Raw genomic sequence first — 27,433 nt, forward strand, 5'->3', positions numbered from 1 at the left:
CGCCCCCTCGAATGAAGATGCCGGCCCTCCTCGAATGTTGGTGCCGCCCCCTCAAATGTACCTAAATACCGCCCCTCGAATGTAGGTGCCGCCCCCTCGAATGTAAGTGCCGCCCCCTCAAATGTTAGTGCCGCCCCCTCGAATATAGATGCCGGCCCTCCTCGAATGTAGGTGCCGCCCCCTCAAATGTTAGTGCCGCCCCCTGGAATGTAGGTGCCGGCCCTCCTCGAATGCAGGTGCCGCCCCCTCAAATGTTAGTGCCGCCCCCTCGAATGAAGGTGCCGAGCCGCCCCCTCAAATGTTGGCCCCGGCCACTTATGCATAGGTGTCATCGGTCATCCCATAAAATGTAGGTGCCGTCCCTTCGAACGTAGATGGCACCCCCTAGGGTGTAGTTGCCGCCCCCTAAGGCCTAGTTGCAGTGCAGCCCCCTCAAATGTAGGTGCCACCCCCTAAGTGTAGGTGCCACCCCTTGGAATGAATTGGTGCCTTTTCCTCACATGTAGATAGATGCCGCCCCCCCCCCCCCATGCGTGGGTGCCGCCCCTCAAGTTAGGGTGCTGCCCATAAAATGTAGGTGCCGCCCACTGGCGGATCCAGGCTTGCGTTTTGGGGGGGGCCAACTCATGCAGGAGCCAAACCTAGGGTACCCCCAAATCCTGTTTTCTCATCGGATTTAGGCCACTTATTTTTCGTCACAGCCCTGACACTATGATTTTTTTTTTAACTAAAAAGAAAAATATATAAATGGTAGCCCACCCAACCCATGCCTTTATACTACTTTGTAAACACTTACCATTGTTTTTATCGACCAGTTAAAGGGACCCTCCCACCTTAACATTAGATTTGAGCTGAGATAGCCAAAATGGGGTCCCTGGCTCACAATTACCGGTTTCGGCACGCACTCACAACATCGAGAAATGCCTTAAATCGGAAATATTGAATTTCAAAATTGCAGCATTTTGATTCAGAGGGGCTAATGCTTTTGGATACCCCTCTGAATGTGTGACGTCAGCGGAGATCTAATGATTTTTTAATATTTTACTAAAACGTTTGGTAGCATGCGGTGGTATAGGCTGCTTTGCGCGCAACAAATGCCGCACTTTCAAATAAAGTCGCTAGGAACAGCAGCGGATATCCCAAAAAGTAAACAAAAATAAAAGTCTAATCTCTTGAAAACCGGTGAATATTTTTCGATAAAATTTGGTAGATATTCGTTTTCGCCCTTTCTGAACCTAGCGACATCACTTTCATGCCAATTCATTAACTTTTTTGAATGTGGGAGGGTCTCTTTAACCCGCTTCGAGTCAGTGCTTGGGTCCCTTTGCGGGCCGGGAGGTGGTAAAACAGCCCTGTCTAACTCGGCTCCTGGGCCACGCCCTGATTGAACTATGTTTCATTATCGTTTGGGGTAGGGGGAAAACGGGCCACTTTAGGCCTCTGGGAAGGGGGCATGGCCCTAAATGCCCCCTCCCTGGATCCGCCAGTGTAAGAAGAGACCATTGGAGCTGCAGTTGGGTACCTCAGACATCAGGGTACGCCCTCAGATGTATGTATAGGACTCGCATGGAGACCTCTTATGCTATAGTGTACTGAAAGGACCCAGAGGAGCCTGTCTATATGGGCTCCCGGAGATAGACGTGGGCCCTCAGGAGCCCGCCAGAGCCCCAATGAGGATAAGTGAGGGATACCAAGTGCCTGCAATTGCATATTGCATAAGCCATAACGCCTTTACAAATCAATATATTATGCATCAGTGGCAGATCCAAGGGGGGCCACATGGGTCATGACCCCCTTGGTGCCCGGGGGCACCACAGGCCTGTCAGGGGCACCACCGGCCTAGTAGGGGCACCACCAGCCCGCCAGGGGCACCACAGGCCTAGCAAGGGCACCACGGGCCTGTGAGGGGCCCCACAGGCTTGTCAGGGGCACCCCAGGTCTGTCAGGGACACCAGAGACCTGCCAGGGGCGCCGCCGGCCTCGCAGGGGCACCATGGGCCTGTCAGGGACACCAGAGGCCTAGCAGGGGTACCACAGGCCTTACAGGGGCACCACCGGCCTTGCAGGGGCACCTTGGGCCTGTCAGGGGCACCACAGTCCTGTCAGGGCCCAGGGGCACCAGCGGCCTAGCAGGGGCACCACAGGCCTGCCAGGGGCACCACCGGTCTAGCAGGGGCACCATGGGCCTGTCAGGGGCCCCACCGGCCTCGCAGGGGGCACCACCGGCCTCGCAGGCATCACGGCATCACGCAGGGGCACCTTGGGCCTGTCGGGGGCATCACGGGCCTGTTGGGGGCGCTTTAGGCTTGTCAGGGGCACCACAGTCCTGTCAGGTCCCAGGGGCATCAGCAGCCTAGCAGGGGCACCCTAGGCCCGCCAGAGGTACAGCCCACCGCTAAAGTAATGTAGGGTTTTACCAAACTCAACGGTTGGCTTTGACTGGCGATTGTTTAATGCGAAGTGATTGAAAAGAAGATGTCAATAGCTAAAGTTGCAGCTGCAAGGGTGACGATACATATAAGCTACATTCAAAGTTTCATTGTAGTCTGGCTAATCGTTCCTAAGCTTCAGAAGCAGAACATACCCATGACTGAAACCCCACATTACTTCTGCTGTGGACTGTACCACAGGCCTGCCAGGGTCCAGGGGCACCACAGGCCTAGCAAGGGCACCACGGGCCTGTCAGGGGCACCTCAGGCTCCCGTGCCCCCCCCCCCCCCCAGATCCGCCAGTGATGCCACACCACGCGAAACACCGCCAACTACCAGCTGCCGCGCCATAAACACGTGCCAACAACAGTCTTTTTTTTAAGGTTGACTCCGCTCGCGCAACTTTTGACTGACCCTCACTGCTACTATATTGCTTCCATATTATGCTGTGGAAAGCTTTACTTCACCAAGTGGCTAAAAACCTCCATCAAGGTATATTTTCTTAGCAATTTTTCTGGCGTTTTGGGGGGGGCCAAACAGGCCACTTTAGGCCTTTGGGGGGGGCCATGGCCCCCGTGGCCCCCCCCTGGATCCGCCAGTGGTGCCGCCCCCTCTAAGTGTAGGCGCTGCCGCCTCAAGTGCAAATGCCATCGCCGCCCCCTCTAATGTAGGTACTATGTTACTACCCTCCTCTCAAGAGCTCATAGGCGCGGGAGCCGGGGGGGGGGGCAGTGGGGGCAGCTTGCCTCCCCCCCCAACTCTGGGGCCGTGGGGGCGGTGCCCCCACTGCTTTGAAACGGAATACCACACTTTTTTTGCAAATGTTTTCTTTTTTTGTTGAAAAAGCCGAGGGGTGAAAAATAAGTGGCCTAAAACCGGTGAGAAAACTAGATTTGGGGGTACCCTAGGTTAATTTCTATTATGGTGTGCCTTATGGTGTGCCTTCCCAGTCGGAAAGTAGTTCCCGCGCCCCTGCAAGAGCTTGAGCTGTCACAACTGGCCGTATAGAGCTGTCGGACATGCAAAAATGACCAGTTAAAAAAAAAAATCGTGGATTTCGATTCCTGATGCGCCGCTCACCGCTCAGTGGGGGTGGGGGGGGGGGTGCCTAGTGGAGATCGCAGGGGGGCATCAGGGCCATGGCCCCCCAAAGACAAATCAGGGGCCATCATATAATTTGCCCCTTAACCCTATTAGTGGCAGGCTCCTGGCTACCCCTATGTGGCAGGGGGGGGGGGCTGTTTACGACCCCCCCCCTTGATATCTCGAGATCTAACGGGCCGATTTTCAAAATTCAAACGGCATTCGATTTCGCTCAACGTGATCAGTGATCACATTGCGAAAAAATAGAAATTAAAAAATGTCAATAGGGGGGTAGAGGGGGGTAAAAACGGGCAAATTGCAGACATTTTAGACTGTTTATCACGGCCAGGTTTCTGAACCAATCTTAACGCAACTTTTGCCGATCGATAGAGAATGAACCAGGAATTCACATGGATCCTAAAAATATGCATTTTCAAAAATTATAGGCGGATACAGATCATTGAGATTGGGGGTACACAAAAAGTATAGTAAATAAGGTTTTTGTTGGTACTGTTTCTAAAAAGGGTGGTAATGGTCTTGTTATGTTACAATTTTCTTATGAGAGAACGACTACAATTGTATTGGTCATGCATAGGCGGTGTCAGGGCACCTATGTTGGGAGGTAAAACATAACCCCCCTTTTTGGACGCCTGGATCCGCCTATTATAGCAAAAACGTGTCAAAAGAGGATGCACAATAACTGTATATGTTATCTCATGATACCTTTCATTCACTGTTCGTAAAACTGGTGCAGCATCGTGATCTTCGCCCAAATGACTCGCTTCACGAATAGGACCCCCCAATTCCCAGTGCTCTGGAGCCGCCCCTGGTAAAGTTATGAACTTGAAATTTTCAGGGAATGTGTCCAATTTAGTTTTAGGAAAAGTCAGAAAATTTCAGCATCGTAGCTTCAGCGGTTTCGGAGATATTCCCGAAAAACCTGAGGGGTGGATAAAAACAACCCCCCCTGCCACTAATAGGGTTAAACAACCGATGGGCCCCGATGGGCGTAGGGGCCCTGGCTCTTACCCGATTGTCACGAGGCTCAAGAAACCAACGCCAGGTATTATGTAACAGCCCCCATACCGGTCTTTGAGTATCCTGACTTCTGAGGGCGCTTCAGTGGCCCTCAAGGGCCCACCTTGACCGATGAGGGCCCACCTTGACCGATGAGGGCCTACATCGACCGATGAGGGCCCACATCGACCTCTCAGGACCCTACACTGGCCCTTGAGGGCCCTAAAGCGGCATCAGGAGTCCCCAACCGGCCTTTGAGGGCCCCACACTGATCTCTTGATGGCCTCATTTCTGTCTCTGGGGTTCAGGACTGACCTTTAGGTGCCGGTCACTAACAGCCCGCATCGACCTCTGAGGGCCTCAAACTGGCCTTTGAGGGCCCTGTACTGGTCTCGAGGGCTCCCAAAGTGGTCTCTGGGGGTCCACGCCTCTAATGGTCTCATTTCTTTTTCTGGGGGCCCAAGACTGGCCTTTGGGTGTCCCTGAGGTCCCGTACTGACTTCTGAAGGCCCGATGCCGGTCTCTTAGGACCAACATTGGCCTCTGAGGGCCCATCCTGGCTTTTGAGGACGCTCTGTTCGGTCTTTTAGGGCCCCATACTGACCTTTGAGGGCTCCACGTTGGCCTGTAGAAATCACATTGGCCTCTGAGGACCCACGTCGGCCTCTGATGGTTCCAAACTGACCTTTGAAGGCCCTGTACTGGTCTCAGAGCCCAGAGGGCCCTAAACTGGCTTCTAAGGGTCCCAAACTGGCCTCTGAGGGCCCAAACCGGCCTCTAAATGTCTCACACCGGCTGCTGATAACCCCATTTCTGTCACTGACACCCAAGGCTGGCCCCATGTCCCTTGGGTGCCTCTAAGGGCCCCGTACTGGCTTCTGAAGGCTTTATGCCGGACTCTGAGGACTCATGACGGTCTTTAGGGGCCCTGTGGTAGTGTGCTCCTCGATTGCCTCCCTGGAGCCGCCTCTGCGATGACTTGCCCGCCGGCGCATGGGTCGACGGCTGGGGTCAGCGGGCGCGGTTGGAAGGCGGACCAGTCTTGTTCGAGACACAATGCAAGCGGTAGCTCTACTGTCGCTTATAACAGGCCCCACACTGTACCCTGAGGGCCCCAAACTGGCCTCAATGGGCCCCAGCCGGTCTATGGGGTCTCTACACCGCCACTGATGGCCCTATTATGGTCTCTGGGGTGCCAGGTTAGTCTGGTCCCTGAGGGCCCACATCGGCTTCTGAGCCTGGGGCCCCATACAGGCCTTTGAGGGCCCTACACCGACCTCTGAGGGCCCCGAATCGGGCTCCTCTGCCCACACTAGCCTCTGATGAACCCACTCCGGTCGCTGGGGGCTCAAGATTGAACTTTGGGTGCCTCGCACTGGGCTCTGAGGGCCCACATTGACATCCGAGAGCTCCACACTGGCCTGTAAGGGATCATATTGGGCTGGCCTCTGATGACCAACTGGTTTTGGAGGGCCATTACTGGCGTGGCCACTCAGGGTCCCAAACCGGCTTTTGAGGGCCATAACCGGCATCTGATGGACCGAACCGGACCCTGGTGGCCCAAAACAGGCCTCAGAGGGCCCCGCACCAGACTCTGAGAGTCCCATCTTTAGTCTCTGGGGTCCAAGGAAGACCTTTTAGCGTTTCATGCCGTCCTCCAAGGTTCCCTGTCAGTCTCTGTTGGTCCCCATGTCAGAATTTCGGAATTTGAGGGCCGTTATCTCGTCGCAGCGGGCCGGCATTAAGGTCTATTACCATATCGGGGTCACATCGGTTTCTGAGGACCCATGTCTGCTGCCAAGGGTCCCTGGTCTCTGATAGTTCCATTTAGGTCTTTGAGAGCCCGGGCCTGCCCATCATAGGCGCCTCATGCTATCTTCTTATTCTCTGCCGATCTCGGAGGGCCCCTGTCGATCTGTTTGGCCCGTGCAGGTTTTTAAGGGCCGCTGCTAGTCTCTGAAAGCCCTATGTCGTTAGTGGTGTCTATTTTGGGTCGCATTGGCACCACACATGTCTCTTAGGGCCCATGCCAGTCAAGGGGTCCCACATTGACCTCTCAAGGACCAACGCTGGCCTCAAGGGCTCACACCACCTCAGAGGTTCCGAACTGGCCTTCGACGACCCCGCACTGGCCTTTGATGACCCCGGGCCCGCACTGGCCTCTGATGGCTCAGGCAGGTCTTGTAAGACCCACGTTGGAGTTCAAAGACCCATACTGCTGTGCGAGGTCTCACCCGGTTTATGAGAGTCAATCTCAATACTGGCCTTAAATGATCTTACGCCGGGCTTACATAAGGGTCTCATACTGGTTTCAGAAGTTTTCCGCTACTTACGAAAAACTTCAGGGGGAGGGGGCGGATATTCGACCCCCTCCGCGGTACGCGGGTTAAGCTAACACACCGCCCCCCAGCGGGGGTCTACAGGGGCCCCTTTGCCAATTCGCCCCCCCCCCCCAACGCCAAGTTTACGACCGTACCTGGTGGCGCCCACTTCCGGACTATTGCGCCCCTCGGAACCGCTTTGGGCGCCCTTTCAGGGCTGTGCAACCCCAATAAAAAACAAAAAAATCCACCCCTGCGTGCCACGTGCAAAACGAAGAGGTGTCAGTTCGGTAACAAGTCTAATAACTCTGTAGTTAGTTTGCCGATTGCGCTGATACTTGGTATGGTTGTAGGCACCCGACGCGCAATGCATTTCCATGTGTCACGGTTGGGGTGCCGCTGCACGTGCACACGTGCAGGGTGACGCTTCCAGATCTCGAGAACGGCTGGGCCGATTGTGATCAAAGTTGGCACACCGTTAGGGATCGGCGAGTAGGGTGCCGTGCACAAATCAGATGGGACTCATTTTGCACGTGCGCACGTGCAGGACGACGCTTCCAGATCTCGAGAACGGCCGGGCCGACTGTGCTCAAATTTGGCATGCCACTAGAGACTGGTTAGTAGGGTGCCGTGCACAAGTCAGTTAGTGTGTATTTCCATTTGCCAAGGTTGGGGTGCAGCTGCACGTGCGCACGTGTAGGGGTCGTTTCCAGATCTTGGAAACGGCTGGGCCGATTCAGATTAAATTCGGTACACCGCTAGAAACCGGCGAATAGAGTGCCGTGCAAAAGTCAATTGGGGCCCAGACTGCACGTGCGCACGTGCAGGGTGTCGCTTCCAGATCTCGTAAACGGCCGGGTCGATTGCACTCAAATTTGGCACACCGCCAAAGACTGCGTAGTAGGGTGCCTTGCACAGATCAGTTGGGTCCCAGGTTGCACGTGCGCACGTGCAGGGTGACGCTTCCAGATCTCAGGAACGGCCGGGCCGATTGCATTCAAATTTGGCACACCTTTAGAGACCGATCAGTAGGGTGCCGTGCGCATGTCAGTTAGTATGTATTTTCATGTGTCACGGATGGGGTGTAGCTGCACGTGCGCACGTGCAGGGTGACACTTTCAGATCTCGAGAACGGCCGGGCCGATTGAGCTTAAATTTGGTACACCTCTAGAGACCGGCCAATAGGGTGCCGTATTACGAATACCCGTCACGACCCCTAGCGGTTGACCTGACTTGACCTGACTCAAATTTGGCACACCGCTATAGATCGGCGAATAGGGTGCCGTGCACGTCAGTTTGTAGCACACCCACCCCGGTCTGCATGTGCAATGCTCGTAGCACACCGACTGCGGTCTGCACGTGCAAGGCTCATTCTCTCGTTTGGTGGCGGGCGTAGTAACCGCAGGTTGTTTGAAAAGACAAACACTATTCGTTAGAATTGTGTTTTTCTATTGAAAAACAACCGGAGCGGTCGTTGTCCGGGCTATGTTTTGCAAGTCTGGCCGCGAATTGTAACCGCAGGTTGTTTGAAAAGACAAACACTATTCGTTAGAATTGTGTTTTTCTATTGAAAAACAACCGGAGCGGTCGTTCTCCGGGCTATGTTTTGCATGTCTGGCCGCGGATTGGGGCACCTTGCTACCTGCCCAAACTACTGCAACGATTTTCGTAAAAATTTCAGAGCATGGGCTCGCGGAGGCGATCTAGCTGCTGGTACCGGTCGCTACTCGCTCAGAATTCTTTTGCGCGTGGCACGTGCGTTTCCATTTTCCCCATGTTAAGTCAATGGGGGTTTGGGGCTTTTTTTGCGCCATCGGGAATGGTGGACAAACGAGCCAAGAAAGGGGTGGTTTTCATCCCAGCATTTTATGGCAAACACGTTCCAGTACACGCCAGTGTGCGCCGTATACCCGTCAGAATCTCGGAACGTTTCTTTGCACGAGGTCAAAGTTGGAATTTTGCTGTGTTCCATGTTAAAGGGACCCTCCCACCTTCAAAAAAGTTTATGAATTGGCATGAAAGTGATGTCGCTCGGTTCAGAAAGAGCGAAAATGAATATCTACCAAATTTCACCGAAAAATATTCACCGGTTTTCAAAATATTAGACTTTTACTTTTGTTTACTTTTTTTGGGATCTCCGCTCTTTCTAGCGACTTTATTTTAGAAGTGCGGCGTTTGCGGCTAATGTTGCGCGCAAATAGCATATATCACCGCGTGCTACAAAACGTTTTAGTCAAACATTCAAAAATCGTTAGATATCTGCGCTGACGTCACACATTCAGAGGGGTATTCCTTAGCATTAGCCCCTCTGAATCAAAATGCTGCAATTTTGAAATTCAATATTTCCGATTTAAGGCATTTCTCGATGTTGTGAGTGCCGGAACCGGTAATTGTGAGCCAGGGACCCCATTTTGGCTATCTCAACTCAAATCTAATGTTAAGGTGGGAGGGTCCCTTTAAGTGAATGGACAGTTTTGCAGAGATATTTTCATTCGCGCACTGTACAAAATTATGTGTCACGATTTCGTCCAAACTTTCGAGAGTTGTTGAGAAAGGAGCATAGTATATGCTGTTGTGCTTCGTTAAGCTGTGCAAAATCGTTTTTTCTTTAAAAGCTTGTTTCAAAATTACAATTTTTAACATGGAATGTCAATGGGAGCATCTTTGTTGCTTAATAACTTTTTACAGTTGAGATATATTTAAGTAAAAAGTTGATAGGTTATACAACTTTTGATGCTCTTTCCAATGATATATAGAACGTTATTGCACGTTGTGCCGTTTTTGAGGAATTTGGTAAAAAAAGCACGACTTTACCGAGATTTGAGCTCAGACCTATATATGGTCTTGGCTCAGACAGTATACGAACAGGTGACAGGGATACCTCCCATTGAAGGATGCGATTTAATACTAAACATTAGCAGCCGGCCGCCTTGGGGACGTTTTTGTACGACTTATATCTCCGCAGCCACTGGACCAATACAGTTGCGGTTTTTTGTGTGGGGTAGCGTATACCCTTCTTACAAGTATTTTACTATGCACGATGCATGCGGGTGACCCCTACTGCACGTGACACGTGTAATACGGAGAGGTGTCAGTTTTGTAATAAGTGCAATAACTCGGTAATTACTGGGCCGATTGCGCTGAAACTTGGCATGGAGGTAGTCACCTACCAGGCGATCCATTTTCATGTGCCACGGTAGGGGTGCCGCTGCACGTGCGCACGTGCAGGGTGACGCTACCAGATCTCGTGACCGGCCGGGCCGATTGAGTTCAAATTTTGCACACCGCCAGAGACCGCGTAGTAGGGTGCATTGCACAGATCAGTTGGTCTATTGAAAAACAACCGGAGCGGTCGTTGTCCGGGGTATGTTTTGCAAGTCTGGCCGCGAATCAGTACAACTTGACGGGGGCCTAGACGAAATGTACAATCTTCGTAAAAAGTTCAGGGTATGGGCTCCCGCAGGCGATCTACCTGATGGCACCGGTCGCTACTCGCTAAGAAGTCTTTTGCGCGTGGCACGTGCGATTCCATTTTCCCCATGTTAAGTGAACGGGGTTTTGGACACTTTTTGCGCGATCGCCAATGGCGGGAAAACGAGCCAAGGAAGAGGTGGTTTTCTTCCCAGCATTTTATGGCAAACACGTTTGGGTACACGCCAGTGTGCGCTGTATACCCCTCAGAATCTCGGAACGTGTCTTTGCACGAGGTCAAAGTTGGAATTTTGCTGTGTCCCATGTTAAGTCAATGGACGGCGATGTCGAGACTTTGCGGAGACATTTTCATTCGATCTTTGTACAAAATTTTAGAGATAGATTTCGCCCAAACTCATACATCTTGTAGAAGAAAGACCATAGTACATGCCGTTATGCTTCGTTAAGCTGGGAGAACTCATTTTTTCTTATAAAGTTCATTTGAAAATTAAAATTTTTAACATGGAAAGTCAATGGGAGCGTCTTTGTTGCCTAATAACTTTTTACGTTGCAGATATACCAAAGTGAAAAGTTAATAAAATATACAACTTTCGATGCTCTTTCCAACAATGTATGGAACGTCACTGCACGATGTGCCGTTTTTAAGAAAAGCTGTAAAAAATCAGGGCTCGACTGTGACTTGAACCCAACCACATTAGAGGATACGAACAGGTGACGGGGATACCTCCCGTGTGCGGATGTGACACTGATTATTGCTAAATATTAGCAGTAGGCCGCCTGTGGGGTGCCTTTACAAACCTTATATCTCTGCAACCACTGGACCGATTCACTCGCGGTCTTTTGTGTGGGATAGCTTCTTCCTTTCTTACACGTAGTGTGCTGTTCTCGATGCGTATGGGTGACCCCTAATGCACGTGCCACGTGCAAAACGAAGAGGTGTCAGTTCGGTAACAAGTCTAATAACTCTGTAGTTAGTTTGCCGATTGCGCTGATACTTGGCATGGTTGTAGTAGGCACCCGACGCGCAATGCATTTCCATGTGTCACGGTTGGGGTGCCGCTGCACGTGCACACGTGCAGGGTGACGCTTCCAGATCTCGAGAACGGCTGGGCCGATTGTGATCAAAGTTGGCACACCGTTAGGGATCGGCGAGTAGGGTGCCGTGCACAAATCAGATGGGACTCATTTTGCACGTGCGCACGTGCAGGACGACGCTTCCAGATCTCGAGAACGGCCGGGCCGACTGTGCTCAAATTTGGCATGCCACTAGAGACTGGTTAGTAGGGTGCCGTGCACAAGTCAGTTAGTGTGTATTTCCATTTGCCAAGGTTGGGGTGCAGCTGCACGTGCGCACGTGTAGGGGTCGTTTCCAGATCTTGGAAACGGCTGGGCCGATTCAGATTAAATTCGGTACACCGCTAGAAACCGGCGAATAGAGTGCCGTGCAAAAGTCAATTGGGGCCCAGACTGCACGTGCGCACGTGCAGGGTGTCGCTTCCAGATCTCGTAAACGGCCGGGTCGATTGCACTCAAATTTGGCACACCGCCAAAGACTGCGTAGTAGGGTGCCTTGCACAGATCAGTTGGGTCCCAGGTTGCACGTGCGCACGTGCAGGGTGACGCTTCCAGATCTCAGGAACGGCCGGGCCGATTGCATTCAAATTTGGCACACCTTTAGAGACCGATCAGTAGGGTGCCGTGCGCATGTCAGTTAGTATGTATTTTCATGTGTCACGGATGGGGTGTAGCTGCACGTGCGCACGTGCAGGGTGACACTTTCAGATCTCGAGAACGGCCGGGCCGATTGAGCTTAAATTTGGTACACCTCTAGAGACCGGCCAATAGGGTGCCGTATTACGAATACCCGTCACGACCCCTAGCGGTTGACCTGACTTGACCTGACTCAAATTTGGCACACCGCTATAGATCGGCGAATAGGGTGCCGTGCACGTCAGTTTGTAGCACACCCACCCCGGTCTGCATGTGCAATGCTCGTAGCACACCGACTGCGGTCTGCACGTGCAAGGCTCATTCTCTCGTTTGGTGGCGGGCGTTTTTGCTGCGTTTACAAAGGTGCTTGCTCAAACAACCTGCGGTCCCGCGATGCGGAGCCCGGCATCGCAGATGCCGGTAACCGCAGGTTGTTTGAAAAGACAAACACTATTCGTTAGAATTGTGTTTTTCTATTGAAAAACAACCGGAGCGGTCGTTCTCCGGGCTATGTTTTGCAAGTCTGGCCGCGAATTGGGGCAACTTGATTGGGGCCTAGAGTTTTGCGTTTAGGATCGTAAAAATTTCAGGGTATAGACTTTTGCAGGTGATCTACCTGATGGTACCGGTCGCTACTCGCAACAAAAATCATTGCGCGTGCCACGTGCAATTGCATTTTCCCCATGTTAAGTCAATGGGGTTTTGGACACTTTTTGCGCGATCGCCAATGGCGGGAAAACGAGCCAAGAAGGAGGTGGTTTTCTTCCCAGCATTTTATGCCAAACACGTTCTGCTACACGCCAGTGTGCACCGTATACCCGTCAGAATTCGTTAACTTGAGTTGCACGAGTTTAAAGTTGAACTTTTTTCGCTCCCCATGTTAAGTCAATGGGCGTTTTTGCAGAGGCATTTTCATTCGCTCATTGCACAAAATCATATGATACGATTTTGTTTAAACTTTCAGGACTTGTTGAGAAAAGACCATAGAACATGTTGTTATGCTTCGTTAAGCTGTCAGAATTCGTTTGTTCTTTTTGAGCTCGTTTAAAGAAGAATTTTTTTTAACATGCAAAGTCAACGGGAGCGTCTTTGCTGCTTTATAACTTTTTACGTTATAGATATATTTAAGTGAAAAGTTGATAGGTTATACAACTTTTGATGCTCTTTCCAATGATATATAGAACGTTATTGCACGTTGTGCCGTTTTCCAGGTGTTGTCCATCTGAACTTGTCAGTCACGTGACCCATTTGACCTTCGGATCCAATTCTGGTAGTCAATTCTGGCGCTTTTGTTACCATAGCGAAATATGTAACACCGTGTTCACAGTTTTCCTGACGACGAAGGTCCTGCTTAATCTGGCCAATAGCGTTCGAGAACTGCGGCCGAGCCCCGCTGATCTTGAACGTGATTGGTCAGTGGGCGTATAGAATCTCCGTCGTCAAGGAGACTGCGAACACGGGGTAAACCAAGGGGGTAAACAATCTGTGCGTGGAATGGGGAGTGGTGAATGTGCAAGGGCGGTGATAGGCGCTGATGTCGTCGATTTTTATTTATACTATTATCCTGATTATACATTCTGATCATTTTTTATGTTCAGGAGTTTTCTCTGTTGATTTAACATAAAAAATGGTGTGTTTTACTGTTATTGCCAAGTGCCATATTGATATTGAAATTGGGGTACAATTCAACATTCACTGGTTTTCTATGGCCTGTTGTGCATCATATTATTGGTAATGTGAATATAGGTACTCCATACACTGCTATTTTTGGGTATATATTAATGTTTGACCTGATTTTACTTCACTTCACCTTATATTTTTTGCAGGAACAGTTATCACAGCATTATTGTGCAAAAATAAGGGTGGTGTATTGCGGCACTCTGCCAGCCGCTTTTGGCTTCCATAGAGACATCAACAAGCCTATACCTCCAACACTACCTGAGGTTGACACTAGCTCGCGGAATGCGCTGGCAGCGGCTGGCAGCGCGCCCATGAAACACAGCCAGGGGTTTCCTCTGTAAAGTCATTGTTGTCTAGGTACATGGGCCTTTACCAATTGTTAACAGCTACAAAAATTGGAATTAAAAATGTTCAGGTATTATGAGCATCAGCTAAACAGGGAAGAGAATTCGGCTACAGCCCATCTTGCAACGCCTCAATGAAATTTAACGAGAAACTTAAATTGAGGGAGCAGCTACATAACTGAGGTAAAGTCCATAAATCCTTGTGGATTTACCTACATACCTGAGGTAAATCCACAAGGCACCTTGAGTTCAAACTATGAAGTGACTCCAAGCGAAATATAGCAGAAATTGGGACTTAAACGAGCTTAGAAATAATCTGCTTAGTGCTGGATGAGTGTTTTCACTTTAAATGAACACCACCATATGGTTTTCTATGGCCTGTTGTGCATCATATTATTGGTAATGTGAATATAGGTACTCCATACACTGCTATTTTTGGGTATATATTAATGTTTGACCTGATTTTACTTCACTTCACCTTATATTTTTTGCAGGAACAGTTATCACAGCATTATTGTGCAAAAATAAGGGTGGTGTATTGCGGCACTCTGCCAGCCGCTTTTGGCTTCCATAGAGACATCAACAAGCCTATACCTCCAACACTACCTGAGGTTGACACTAGCTCGCGGAATGCGCTGGCAGCGGCTGGCAGCGCGCCCATGAAACACAGCCAGGGGTTTCCTCTGTAAAGTCATTGTTGTCTAGGTACATGGGCCTTTACCAATTGTTAACAGCTACAAAAATTGGAATTAAAAATGTTCAGGTATTATGAGCATCAGCTAAACAGGGAAGAGAATTCGGCTACAGCCCATCTTGCAACGCCTCAATGAAATTTAACGAGAAACTTAAATTGAGGGAGCAGCTACATAACTGAGGTAAAGTCCATAAATCCTTGTGGATTTACCTACATACCTGAGGTAAATCCACAAGGCACCTTGAGTTCAAACTATGAAGTGACTCCAAGCGAAATATAGCAGAAATTGGGACTTAAACGAGCTTAGAAATAATCTGCTTAGTGCTGGATGAGTGTTTTCACTTTAAATGAACACCACCATATTTGAGTCATGAAAAAGTGTTGAGTAAGCATACTAAACAGGGAAGAGAATTCGGCTACAGCCCATCTTGCAACGCCTCAATGAAATTTAACGAGAAACTTAAATTGAGGGAGCAGCTACATAACTGAGGTAAAGTCCATAAATCCTTGTGGATTTACCTACATACCTGAGGTAAATCCACAAGGCACCTTGAGTTCAAACTATGAAGTGACTCCAAGCGAAATATAGCAGAAATTGGGACTTAAACGAGCTTAGAAATAATCTGCTTAGTGCTGGATGAGTGTTTTCACTTTAAATGAACACCACCATATTTGAGTCATGAAAAAGTGTTGAGTAAGCATAAGCTTGTAGCATAAAAGATTTAAATGAACACCACCATATTTGAGTCATGAAAAAGTGTTGAGTAAGCATACTAAACAGGGAAGAGAATTCGGCTACAGCCCATCTTGCAACGCCTCAATGAAATTTAACGAGAAACTTAAATTGAGGGAGCAGCTACATAACTGAGGTAAAGTCCATAAATGCTTGTGGATTTACCTACATACCTGAGGTAAATCCACAAGGCACCTTGAGTTCAAACTATGAAGTGACTCCAAGCGAAATATAGCAGAAATTGGGACTTAAACGAGCTTAGAAATAATCTGCTTAGTGCTGGATGAGTGTTTTCACTTTAAATGAACACCACCATATTTGAGTCATGAAAAAGTGTTGAGTAAGCATAAGCTTGTAGCATAAAAGATGTTTGTGATAAGTCACTAGATTGTAAAGTGTTAGTCTCTGCACATTGATTCTCTGATTGTTTGAATGATGAAGTCTCTGCACAGTCTCTAATTGACTGAATAAGCTCTGCAGTGACAATAAATGAACACCACCATATTTGAGTCATGAAAAAGTGTTGAGTAAGCATAAGCTTGTAGCATAAAAGTAAGCATAAGCTTGTAGCATAAAAGATGTTTGTGATAAGTCACTAGATTGTAAAGTGTTAGTCTCTGCACATTGATTCTCTGATTGTTTGAATGATGAAGTCTCTGCACAGTCTCTAATTGACTGAATAAGCTCTGCAGTGACAATAAATGAACACCACCATATTTGAGTCATGAAAAAGTGTTGAATAAGCATAAGCTTGTAGCATAAAAGATGTTTGTGATAAGTCACTAGATTGTAAAGTGTTAGTCTCTGCACATTGATTCTCTGATTGTTTGAATGATGAAGTCTCTGCACAGTCTCTAATTGACTGAATAAGCTCTGCAGTGACAATAATGAATTTCATGGGAAGATTTTATTTGTAATAAAAGAAGGTAATATTTTGAGTTGATTTTACCTATTCTGTGAAGATCATAGCATGTTTAACAGCATTCCAAACAGGCATGTCAATTGTTGGATGGATCTTGGGATGTCCTTGAAGTGTGTTTACCATATGTTGTTTTTTATTCAAAGTTATTGTATTGTTCATTATTGTAAAAGCCAAGCAACTTTTGCAACATTGAGGATCATACTTTAGCTTTGGAAACAAGACATATGTAGTTATGCTGATCTTCTTTTCCAGAGTCTTTGATTATCACTTAATTTCATTCACTTTTGATGTAGTGAAATTCATAATCATTTTTTTGACAAGCTACATTTGAATGTATTGTATATGTATTGTTGCCCCTTTTTACCATGCATATTTAAGCTTGTAGCATAAAAGATGTTTGTGATAAGTCACTAGATTGTAAAGTGTTAGTCTCTGCACATTGATTCTCTGATTGTTTGAATGATGAAGTCTCTGCACAGTCTCTAATTGACTGAATAAGCTCTGCAGTGACAATAAATGAACACCACCATATTTGAGTCATGAAAAAGTGTTGAGTAAGCATAAGCTTGTAGCATAAAAGATGTTTGTGATAAGTCACTAGATTGTAAAGTGTTAGTCTCTGCACATTGATTCTCTGATTGTTTGAATGATGAAGTCTCTGCACAGTCTCTAATTGACTGAATAAGCTCTGCAGTGACAATAAATGAACACCACCATATTTGAGTCATGAAAAAGTGTTGAGTAAGCATAAGCTTGTAGCATAAAAGATGTTTGTGATAAGTCACTAGATTGTAAAGTGTTAGTCTCTGCACATTGATTCTCTGATTGTTTGAATGATGAAGTCTCTGCACAGTCTCTAATTGACTGAATAAGCTCTGCAGTGACAATAATGAATTTCATGGGAAGATTTTATTTGTAATAAAAGAAGGTAATATTTTGAGTTGATTTTACCTATTCTGTGAAGATCATAGCATGTTTAACAGCATTCCAAACAGGCATGTCAATTGTTGGATGGATCTTGGGATGTCCTTGAAGTGTGTTTACCATATGTTGTTTTTTATTCAAAGTTATTGTATTGTTCATTATTGTAAAAGCCAAGCAACTTTTGCAACATTGAGGATCATACTTTAGCTTTGGAAACAAGACATATGTAGTTATGCTGATCTTCTTTTCCAGAGTCTTTGATTATCACTTAATTTCATTCACTTTTGATGTAGTGAAATTCATAATCATTTTTTTGACAAGCTACATTTGAATGTATTGTATATGTATTGTTGCCCCTTTTTACTGTCGTACTGACTTAAAAGTCACCGTCCAGCACAAGAAGAAGATCTATTCTGCTCTCCTCTACACCTTCCAGCCAACTAAACTCACAATCCCCCTCCTGGCACATCCACAGCTCGCAGACACACATCTCACATCATCACCAACCAATCGCGCTGTCATACGTCATATATCTCACATCATAACCAGCCAATCATGCTCCCATACGTCATGCCCGGCCCAGCTACTTGCAGGGTGTAACTCGGCCCTGCCGGCATCAGATGCCGGCGGCTATGACCAACGCTGGGTCACCGGTTCACAGCTCGACGCTGAAGCTGACTCACACTTATACGGCTCACATTCATCCTTGCGTCACGCTACATCACCCCCTGGTTCTGAAGAACCACATTACTCTACATGTTACATGTCATTCAATCAACGCATCAACTACATCCTCTGGCACACCATCGCCATATCTTTCCGGCTCTCTTCGAACACGCGTACCACGCCGCAGCGTCGCAGGCACGAACGTTTCACTCTCGTCTGCGGACACATCGGACCCGGTCGGTGGATCGGGGTCCGGGGACTGAGCGACGCTGGGCGGCCGCGTGTCCGACTCCGTCACATCACTCGGAGCTGGCGACACACACACGCCATCACACTCGCTGTCATCAGACCACTCCACCGTTGGCGCTCGCAGAGCCCCTGGCCTCGGACATTCAGGGACGGTCAACCGATGTCGGAGGTTTCGCACATGTCGTGGGACATTATCGACTTCGATTGTCTGGGCCGAAACGACGCCTGTCACAATACCCTCGTCTGACTTTACAAAACATCGGTCGCCCCGCCGCCGAACCCACACCTTGTCCCCTACCTGGTATACACCGGGTTTCTTCAGCGGCAGGGCGTCACCAGGCTCGTCTGAGGTTCTGCGGGGCGTCACGTCAACGTCTCGGCCAGGGTGTCGAAGCACCCCGTTGATTGGAGCTGTGGCCGGGTCACTGCCATCCTTCGGTGTCACGTTGTATCGATGGACTGCTTCAGCAACGGAGCAGGACTGCCGGGCCACCATCACTTTGATGGTACGATGATGGCGCTCGACGATGCCGTTCCCGCCGGGCTCGTAGGCAGCGCGGAACCGGATGGATACGTCCCAGCGAGCCGCGAACGCTAACATGACCCGGCCACGGAACTCTGTCGCATTGTCCGTGAGTATTTCCGCCGGGGCTCCACGCTCTAGAAACACGTTCTCCAGCTCACTCACAATCTCCAGAGCTCCTGCCCGGCGAAGCCGTCGCCATATGGCGTACCTCGACGGCCCGCAGTCCACCAGCGTCAGGTATGGGTGGCCGTGCACGTGGGTGACATCCATGGCCAGGCGATCCCACGTGCGTTCTGTTCCGAGTGACCCACCGGGCCAGCGCTCCGGCGCCGGGTCAATCGAGGCACACGTCTGGCATCGTCTGACCACGTCTCGCACAGCTGGTTTTGACACCCGCCTCACCCCCAGCTCACGTCGGGCGTACCACAACGTTCTCCTCACTCCTTGGTGACCGATGTTTTCGTGGATGGTGCGGATGTCACTCGCTGAGGCACTTGTGATGGCAGCGACAGCCACCGGTTGTGCTTTGGACGAATCAGTGGTTGGCTGGTCGGCAGTCTGCAGCCAGGCGTTGGGCACCCGCGTCACCTCATCAGCACGGTTGACCGCTGACGCGACCAGCTCGATAGTGACCTCCAGTTCGTACTCGATGACGAGCTGACGGAAAACAGCCACGCGCCGTCGGATAAGCATTTCGGACTGCGCCTTGGTTCGCAGCCTTGCCTTACCCGACAGCGCGTCACTCAGCCAGCGGTGCACCGTCACCGAGTCTGTCCGGAGCGTCAGGCGACGGAAGCCCCATGCTACCGCCAGGTTGACACCGTTGAGAGCGGCATCCAGTTCTGAGATATTGATGTGCACGTCCCTCTCCGATTCGGCACGCAGCCAGGACGCGTCCTCGATGATGGCGCCCGTGTCAGGGTCAGTGAGCACGACACCGCGGGCGATGGAGCTGGCGTCGGTCCACACCACGACGCTCGTCCCTGTCACACACCACTGGCCGCGTGCCGGGTCACATGCTCGAAACCGCCGTGACACCTCATCCACCTCACGTTGTAGTTCCTCGCTGACGATCGGAGTGTCCCAGTCCGGGCTGAGGCGGTTGGCAGTCCGCTTCATCCATGCAGCGGCCGGCCGCAGCCAGCCTGCGACCGGCACATGAGATGTCAGCTGGCCGGCCCACGCGAAGACAGATCGCCGCGTTAGCACGGGTGGAGCCTGCGTTGGTGACTCCCCGTCCCTACTCCACTGGAGTGCCGGCCCGTCGCTCTCGGCGACACGAAGGCCCAGCATACGTGCACCGGTCGCGACCCGCTCCGGCGGCTTGCATGTGAGCCCGAATCGAGCGAAGTGCTCGGCAACCTCATCAGCCGAGACCACCGCTTCGTTGACCAGCAGATCATCGGCGTAAGGCAGCACTGCCTCTGCCAACCCGGGGCTCTGTGCGAGCACCTTCCTGACCACAGCCTTCATGATCAGAGGCGCGATACTGAGCCCAAAGCCGACCCTGGTCAGGCAGTACCGCCGCCCTTGCACGATGACTGTCTGGTACGGCCACAGGGCCGGGTCCACACGAAGCTGAAGAAAAGCTTTCTTCAGATCCAGGACAGCGACCCGGCGTCCGTGACGTCGCCACCTTCGCAGCTCTTCCACGCAGACGTCAGCGTCGGCTGTGTGACGTGTCAGGTGTTGATTGAGTTCCCGATAATCTAACACCGGCCGCACCTTGTCCTTCGCTGCCTGAGTAACCACCATCAACGGGATCAATCCCTGTGCGGGACCGTACATCGTCTCATCGTATTCGCGCAGCCAGCCCTCACTAATCCACAGCGCCAGCTCTGCATCGAATTTTTCACGCGCACAACTCGGCACACCGTACTGAGCTATCGAGTTTCCAAGCGGGGGCGGAGCCACGCCACCGGCCCATTTCCAACGGACTGTCCACACATCATCGAACACAGCCGTGAAGTCAGTCTCGTCAATCCTTAGCTCCGGCTCCGTGTCGACCGCTCGACACACCTCCCGCTCCGGCGGGACCTCACGCTGCACCACAGCAGCCGTGTCGACCGCACGACACACCTCCCGCTCCGGCGAGGCCTCACGCTGCACCACAGTAGCCGTGTCGACCGCTCGACACACCTCCCGCTCCGGCGGGACCTCACGCTGCACCACAGCAGCCGTGTCAACCGCTCGACACACCTCCCGCTCCGGCGGGGCCTCACGCTGCACCACAGCAGCCGTGTCGACCGCTCGACACACCTCCCGCTCCGGCGGGACCTCACACTGCACCACAGCAGCCGTGTCGACCGCACGACACACCTCCCGCTCCGGCGGGGCCTCACGCTGCACCACAGCAGCCGTGTCGACGCTCGCAACTGGGTTGTCGCTCCCGAAGCGAACGGATCCTCCACTTACACTCACGCCCTGCAGGGCGTCAATGCCGGTCATGCCCAGCAACACGTCTACGCCCAGCAACCGGGCCGGTACGACGACCGCCCGCACACTCACTGTCGCCCCGCGCACTCCAAGGCTGACCACAGCCCGCCCACAGCACAGCACCGGGCTGTCGTTGACAGCGACCAAGCTGGCGTCACTCCGCTCCCAGCAGGACACCATGCCCTTCCACACCACTGTCTCGCTGCACCCTGTGTCGACGAGTGCTCGGCACTTGCGCCCATTTACATTGATGTCGATGATGGGGGCTCTTGGGTCACTGCGGCAGCTGGCGACGGCGGAGCCCGTGGCGCTGATGTAGCGCCGTCGCCGTGCCCGTTTGGGCAGAGCCGGGCGATGTGGCCTACCTGGTTACAGGTCCAACACCGCAGTGGTGGACGGCGACCCGTCCCTCTGGCTCCCCGCTGCTGCTGTACATATGATGGCGGCGGCTGGACGACAGCCACCGATGCAGTCGCTCTCTCCCTGGCCGCCATCGCCAACGTTGACCTAGCGACGGCGACGGCTCGCTCCAAGGAGAGAGTTTCATCTCCAGCACTGTTACGTACTGTTAGCCGCACCTCCGGCGGCAGACCTTGCAGGAAGTGCGTCGTCATCACTTCGTTGGACACTGAACCTATGAGGGATATCAGCCGCTTGACTGATCCCAGGTAGGCATCCACAGACTCGCCCGGTTGTAGACGTCGGTGATACAGCTCATACATAGCCGCGTCGGGTCCCAATGCAAATGCACGATGCAGTTTTTGGCGGACGATTGCAGCATCCCGCTGCTCGGTGGAGGAGAGGGTGGCCCACACCTCGTACGCCTGGTCCCTCAGGCGTGTGGGTATGACAGCGGCCAGTGACACACGACGCAGGGCACACAGCTGTGTCGCCTGCTCCAGCCATCTGACGACGTCACCGCTGCCGTCGAACTCCGGTATTGCCCGCAGATCGAATGCAGGCGCAGGAAACTCTGGTTCCATGGTATTGGTACCAGCTACCGGTGCACCACTGCCCTCTTCTACGTCAGACATAATCACAACACTTAGTCGAGAAGGCCGAAATAGCTTGTCGTACTGACTTAAAAGTCACCGTCCAGCACAAGAAGAAGATCTATTCTGCTCTCCTCTACACCTTCCAGCCAACTAAACTCACAATCCCCCTCCTGGCACATCCACAGCTCGCAGACACACATCTCACATCATCACCAACCAATCGCGCTGTCATACGTCATATATCTCACATCATAACCAGCCAATCATGCTCCCATACGTCATGCCCGGCCCAGCTACTTGCAGGGTGTAACTCGGCCCTGCCGGCATCAGATGCCGGCGGCTATGACCAACGCTGGGTCACCGGTTCACAGCTCGACGCTGAAGCTGACTCACACTTATACGGCTCACATTCATCCTTGCGTCACGCTACATTTACCATGCATATTTTTGTGTCTTGTGGGGTCTCATATAGCAATAACAAGAGCAGTGACATGCATAGTTTGCTTGTGTTGTCACAACTTTGTACAATATTTCCAGCTTTATGATATGCAGTTATCAGTCACATTGGGCATCACGCATATATTTTTCCCTGCTGGAGGGAAGACACAGGAGGGAACTAGTGACTCATGTTTTTGCTTCTATCGCTTCACCCCTGGGGAATCAGTTCCTACACCCCTTGAGTATAATGGTCACCAAGGGGTGCTGTCCTGACACGTCCACTTTCTGTTGAGAAGGTTAGAACAAACACCATGTGTGTCATTTAGTTGCACATATAATACCTCAATGTTAAGTCTGCATAAAGTCTGAAGTCTGTAGCCACTCTTAATCCTAGGTTGTTGTGACTTTAATCTAGCCTGGGTGGATATTTTGCTGTGCTAAAAGCACGGACTGCGTTACGCCCCAGCACGGCGGCCGGGGCGCCTCCCCTGGAAGAAAACGGCACCGGGGAGGGGGGACGGACGGCGAGGGGCCGGGGAAGGAGCGCGGCACCGTAACCCCACAAGCCGCCCGCAACACCGCCGTTATTCTTGTGCCTCTTGGGCGCCGCCGACGCCCTGCGGATGGGGAGCGCATCCCAGACGGGCGGGAGCCAGGAGGGCCGCCCGCGCCACCCGGCCGGCGAAGCAGCAGCCCGGCCAGGCGCGGCGGGCGGCTGGGTGGCGGCCGGACATGACATGGCCAGTCACCGTGCCGTTTTCGAGAAATTTAGTATAAAAGCACGACATTACCGAGATTTGAGCTCACACCCATATATGGCCTTCGCTCAGACAGTATACGAACAGGTGACGGGGATACCTCCCATAGAAGGATGAGACACGAATTTAATGCTAAATATTAGCGGCCGGCCGCTGTAGGGACGTTTTTGTACGACTTATATCTCCGCAGCCACTGGACCGTTACACTTGCGGTTTTTTGTGTGGGGTAGTGTGTGCCCTTCTTAGAAGTATTTTACTATGGACAATGCATGCGGGTAACCCCCACTGCACGTGACACGTGTAAAACAGAGAGGTGTCACTTTTGTTGTAATGACAATAGCACGGTACAACTTGATTGTAATGACAATAACTACATTATAAAAAGGATGTAGGCACCCACCGGGCAATGTGTTTAAATGTGTCACGGTTGGGGTGCAACTGCACGTGCACATGTGCAGGGTGACGCTTCTAGATCTCGAGAACGGCCGGGCCGATTGTGCTCAGATTTGGCACATCGCTAGAGACCGGTTAGTAGGGTGCCGTGCGCAAGTGGGAACTGAAAATGTCTAAAATGGAGATGTTGCAGCTTGAAGGAAATGCAATCAAACTGTCAATCATACAGTGATACTGTTTTTTTTTTACAGGAGACAAGATTGAAGTGCAGCCAACACTGCATGGTGCTTATCACAAGAGCTGACCCATTGCTGTTTTTCAACTCTTCTGGAAAAGGTAATATTGGCAGACACTTACATTGTTTCACAATCTACGTTCTGGTATGGGTCTCCCCTCCGTATACGGCGGGGAGACTACAACCCTATATGATGCACTCTTGGCTGCATCCCCACCCCACCCTTTCCCCTTACAGTATGAAGTATGAAAAACAGTGATTTTTTACTGGAGCTGCAAAGTGTGCCTTTGAACCACCTTATGATATACTAGTATCTAAAGTATTTGTCCATCAGGATCAGTTATCTAATGGCAGTAGACTGTTGTCTTCACATACTTCATATCTATTTGGGCTACTGCATTGTGTTCTGTAAAAAATATGGAAAACGTTTTGGTTGTAGTTTTTAGTGGAATGCTTCTTTACAGATCCCAAAAGAAGGTAACAGCTTGTTTCCTTCACCGCCACCAGTCTACCTGCTCTCTGCACACTCGGCAGAGCGCGGCAGGGCACCCCACGGAGCTGCACTAGTCACATCCGGGCCCCACGCCGGTCGACGGCCGATGCGATGGAGGCACTACTCCGAGCTGGACTGGTGGCCGGCTCGGAGCTGGTGGATGTCGACCGCGGAGCGGCGATCTACTCCTTCCACCGGGCCCGGCAGCAGGAGCTCCAGATGTCCTTGTACCACCCGTCCGGCCAGGCCTCCATCCACCTTGTAGAGGCGGAGCGGGAGACGGTGAAGCTCACGGCTCCGTTGGAACATGGCCGCTGGGAGGCCTGCGGCGCGGACGACGGATGCGGCAGTTGGTCAAGACACGGCAGCCTACTCGAGGTGCTTCTCGCCTGGAGGACGCAGGCGAATCGCGTTATCCGAGCTGTGCCTCGTCATGGTGCGATGAGCCTTAATAGACTAATGCATATTCTTCCTTTGGCTGTAATTCATTTGCTGCTGCCCGCTGGGCTAAGGAGTAACTCTGGGCGCCTACTTTGAGCAGACGCTCGTCCAGTGCCGCTCTTCGTTTGCCGCACATATCTTTATTTATTCTTTGTTACAATTCCGTCTTTGGTCATTTTTTTTTTACATTGGGGGCACTTGAAAGTTTTGTTTTTAAATCTGTGGACATTGAACCTGGAATCGTTTTTTTGTCGGATTTCGGTTTTGTTTTTGCACTGTGGAAATATCTCGTTCAATATTTTTTAAGATAGGGCGTGCTAAAACTTTTAGTCTCATTACTCCTCTGTGCATCTAAATTCTAAAGTACTATAATGTGCATCTCAAGTGTTTGGTGCTGTACTGTTATTATTTATGGTTAATCCAGTGCTGTACTGTTATTATTTATGGTTAATCCAGTTTTTATTCGATTGAATCGTTGTGTGTAAGGTGCATGACATCCGCGTACCGCCTGTAGCAGTGTTATATATTTTCATTTATGCTGGAAAATAATAACTTTCTTGTTCATTGGCTTTATTCGATGACAGAGACGTGCCAGATGACTGGGGCTGCGACTTGACTTGGTAGTTGTTAACGTTGCAAACTTCAACCATCAAGCATGATGTGGAAACGTCACATTCCGTTATCAAATCTTCGTACCGTAAATACTGAATAAGATCAATACTAGGCTGGAGCTTGCTAGAAACCCGTGCACTGACAACGGCGAGTGGTGGACCTGAGTAGCGGCCGGGAGGCAGGGAAGTCAGCCAATTGTCAGATGTCTATTTCTTCACACATCTAGCGGCGCTACCAGGACTCAAGGCAGAGCTGATGACAGCAGTTGCAGAGAAGGTGTCGCAGCAGGTGGCGTCCCATATCAGGCTCATTCCTCGGCTGAAAGGGAAGAGCGTTATCCCATTGGGACGTCGGCCGTCACCTCTGTCAAGGCCGGTGGGCTCTAAAACACTCTCGAGCCCTGTGCTGCTGAGTGCCCGCCGCAGCACGTCATTAAGGTTGGCGTGACGTGCGTGGCGGCCAGCACTCTTGGCACAGGAGAGACCGTGGTAGCCCAGTCGATCAGCAGGACGACGGCAGAGCTGGCAGTTGGGCGGTTCACATACCGGTGCCCCGAGTCGCAGCGCCACTGCTACCCGGACGGTTTCGTCCTCCAGGTGGAGTCCCAGACTGGTGACTGGGAGGGCTTGCACCCAGGCGGCGGTGTGGGGCTCTGCGGCAGCAAGAAGACGCACCCGGACCACCTGGTTTGCCCCATCCAGCAGACGCTGCTGGGACGTCTTAGAGAACGCCTCATCCCAAGCGCGCTGCTTGCCCTCTTCTGACCATTAGTTATACCACGGATCACCTTATGTGACACCTTATAGGCCCGGGCAGTATGTGATCCGTGGTTATACCCAAGTCTATGTTAACTTATTTTTTATGCGTATTTATACCTATGCCCATTTTATTTGCCGGATACGCTAGAGCAATCTTAGCATAGAAATGAGTATTGCATAAATTGTATTATACCTATAATGGGTATGAAAAATTTTCTAGCCTGAATCTTCAATGCAAAGCAATGTCAAGAGTATTACATAAATAAGAGTTTTACGCTTAGGCCAAAACTTTTGTTTTTTGCTTATTTCTGTTTATTAAATAAAATTATTTTTTTTTCAAAATATATGTTAACATATTCAGCTACATTTTGTCTAAGTATTGTTTAAAGATATCGATAAACCACGATGGCACAACTCAAACACCAAGCAGAAACTGTCACGTGACTGCCTGGCCCAACCTTATCTTTAGGAACCTATAGGAATCTTGTCGTCGGTTGGTCGGGACCCTTGACGGATCCGGCTGTTGATTGAGGTGTCAATTGTAAGAGAAGTTAAAAGATATTATTTTAAAGTTTCGTTAGACATTGTTGCTGTCTAATTTCATTGAAACTTGTGAGTTTTCTGTGCTTGGTTTCGCTAGAAGACTTTGAAGACTCGGGAAGAACAGACACGGTGAGTTTGACGCTGCCCTGCCCCACGCTCGACCATCTTCGTCGGCTCGACTAATTTGTTTAGCGTCTGTTAACTTTTTCGAAAGGTAGTTAGGCAAGAAACATGAATTTCGCAAAAATCGTCCTTATTGATAGTCAAATGGTCACTCTGTTTTGCAACTTATGACGCCGAGGATAACAGATTCTGGTTATATGCTCCGAAAAATGCGCATCTGAGACAAACGCGAGTTGTTTACAGCTTTGATTCACGTTGCTAGGTGGTTGCTATGGAGCTATGGATACTTCCTTGCAGAGTAATTTGCATTTTGGTGTCTTATGTGATATCGACATATGCCACCCCTAATAGCTCAATTAATGCTGATAATAGTCCGGCGCACTGTGGTATCTTTGATTCATTTATGGAGACATTTCTTTTATTGGAAACGTTTCCAATTTTGACTACTCTTCTGTTCCAAAAATGGAAACGCTTGTTC

At 50.6% G+C, this 27,433-nt stretch overlaps 1 long non-coding RNA gene across 1 annotated transcript; it reads left to right on the forward strand.

Annotated features, from left to right (window-relative positions):
• Positions 1-15,604: 15,604 nt before the first annotated feature.
• On the forward strand, positions 15,605-25,105 carry LOC122392127. The gene is made up of 3 exons (XR_006258466.1): positions 15,605-17,293; positions 24,002-24,086; positions 24,450-25,105. It is a non-coding gene; the product is annotated as an uncharacterized LOC122392127 (long non-coding RNA).
• Positions 25,106-27,433: the final 2,328 nt, after the last annotated feature.

Source organism: Amphibalanus amphitrite, unplaced genomic scaffold, assembly GCF_019059575.1.
Source record: "Amphibalanus amphitrite isolate SeventyFive unplaced genomic scaffold, NRLGWU_Aamphi_draft 000470F_arrow, whole genome shotgun sequence".
Taxonomy (NCBI): Eukaryota; Metazoa; Arthropoda; class Thecostraca; order Balanomorpha; family Balanidae; genus Amphibalanus; species Amphibalanus amphitrite.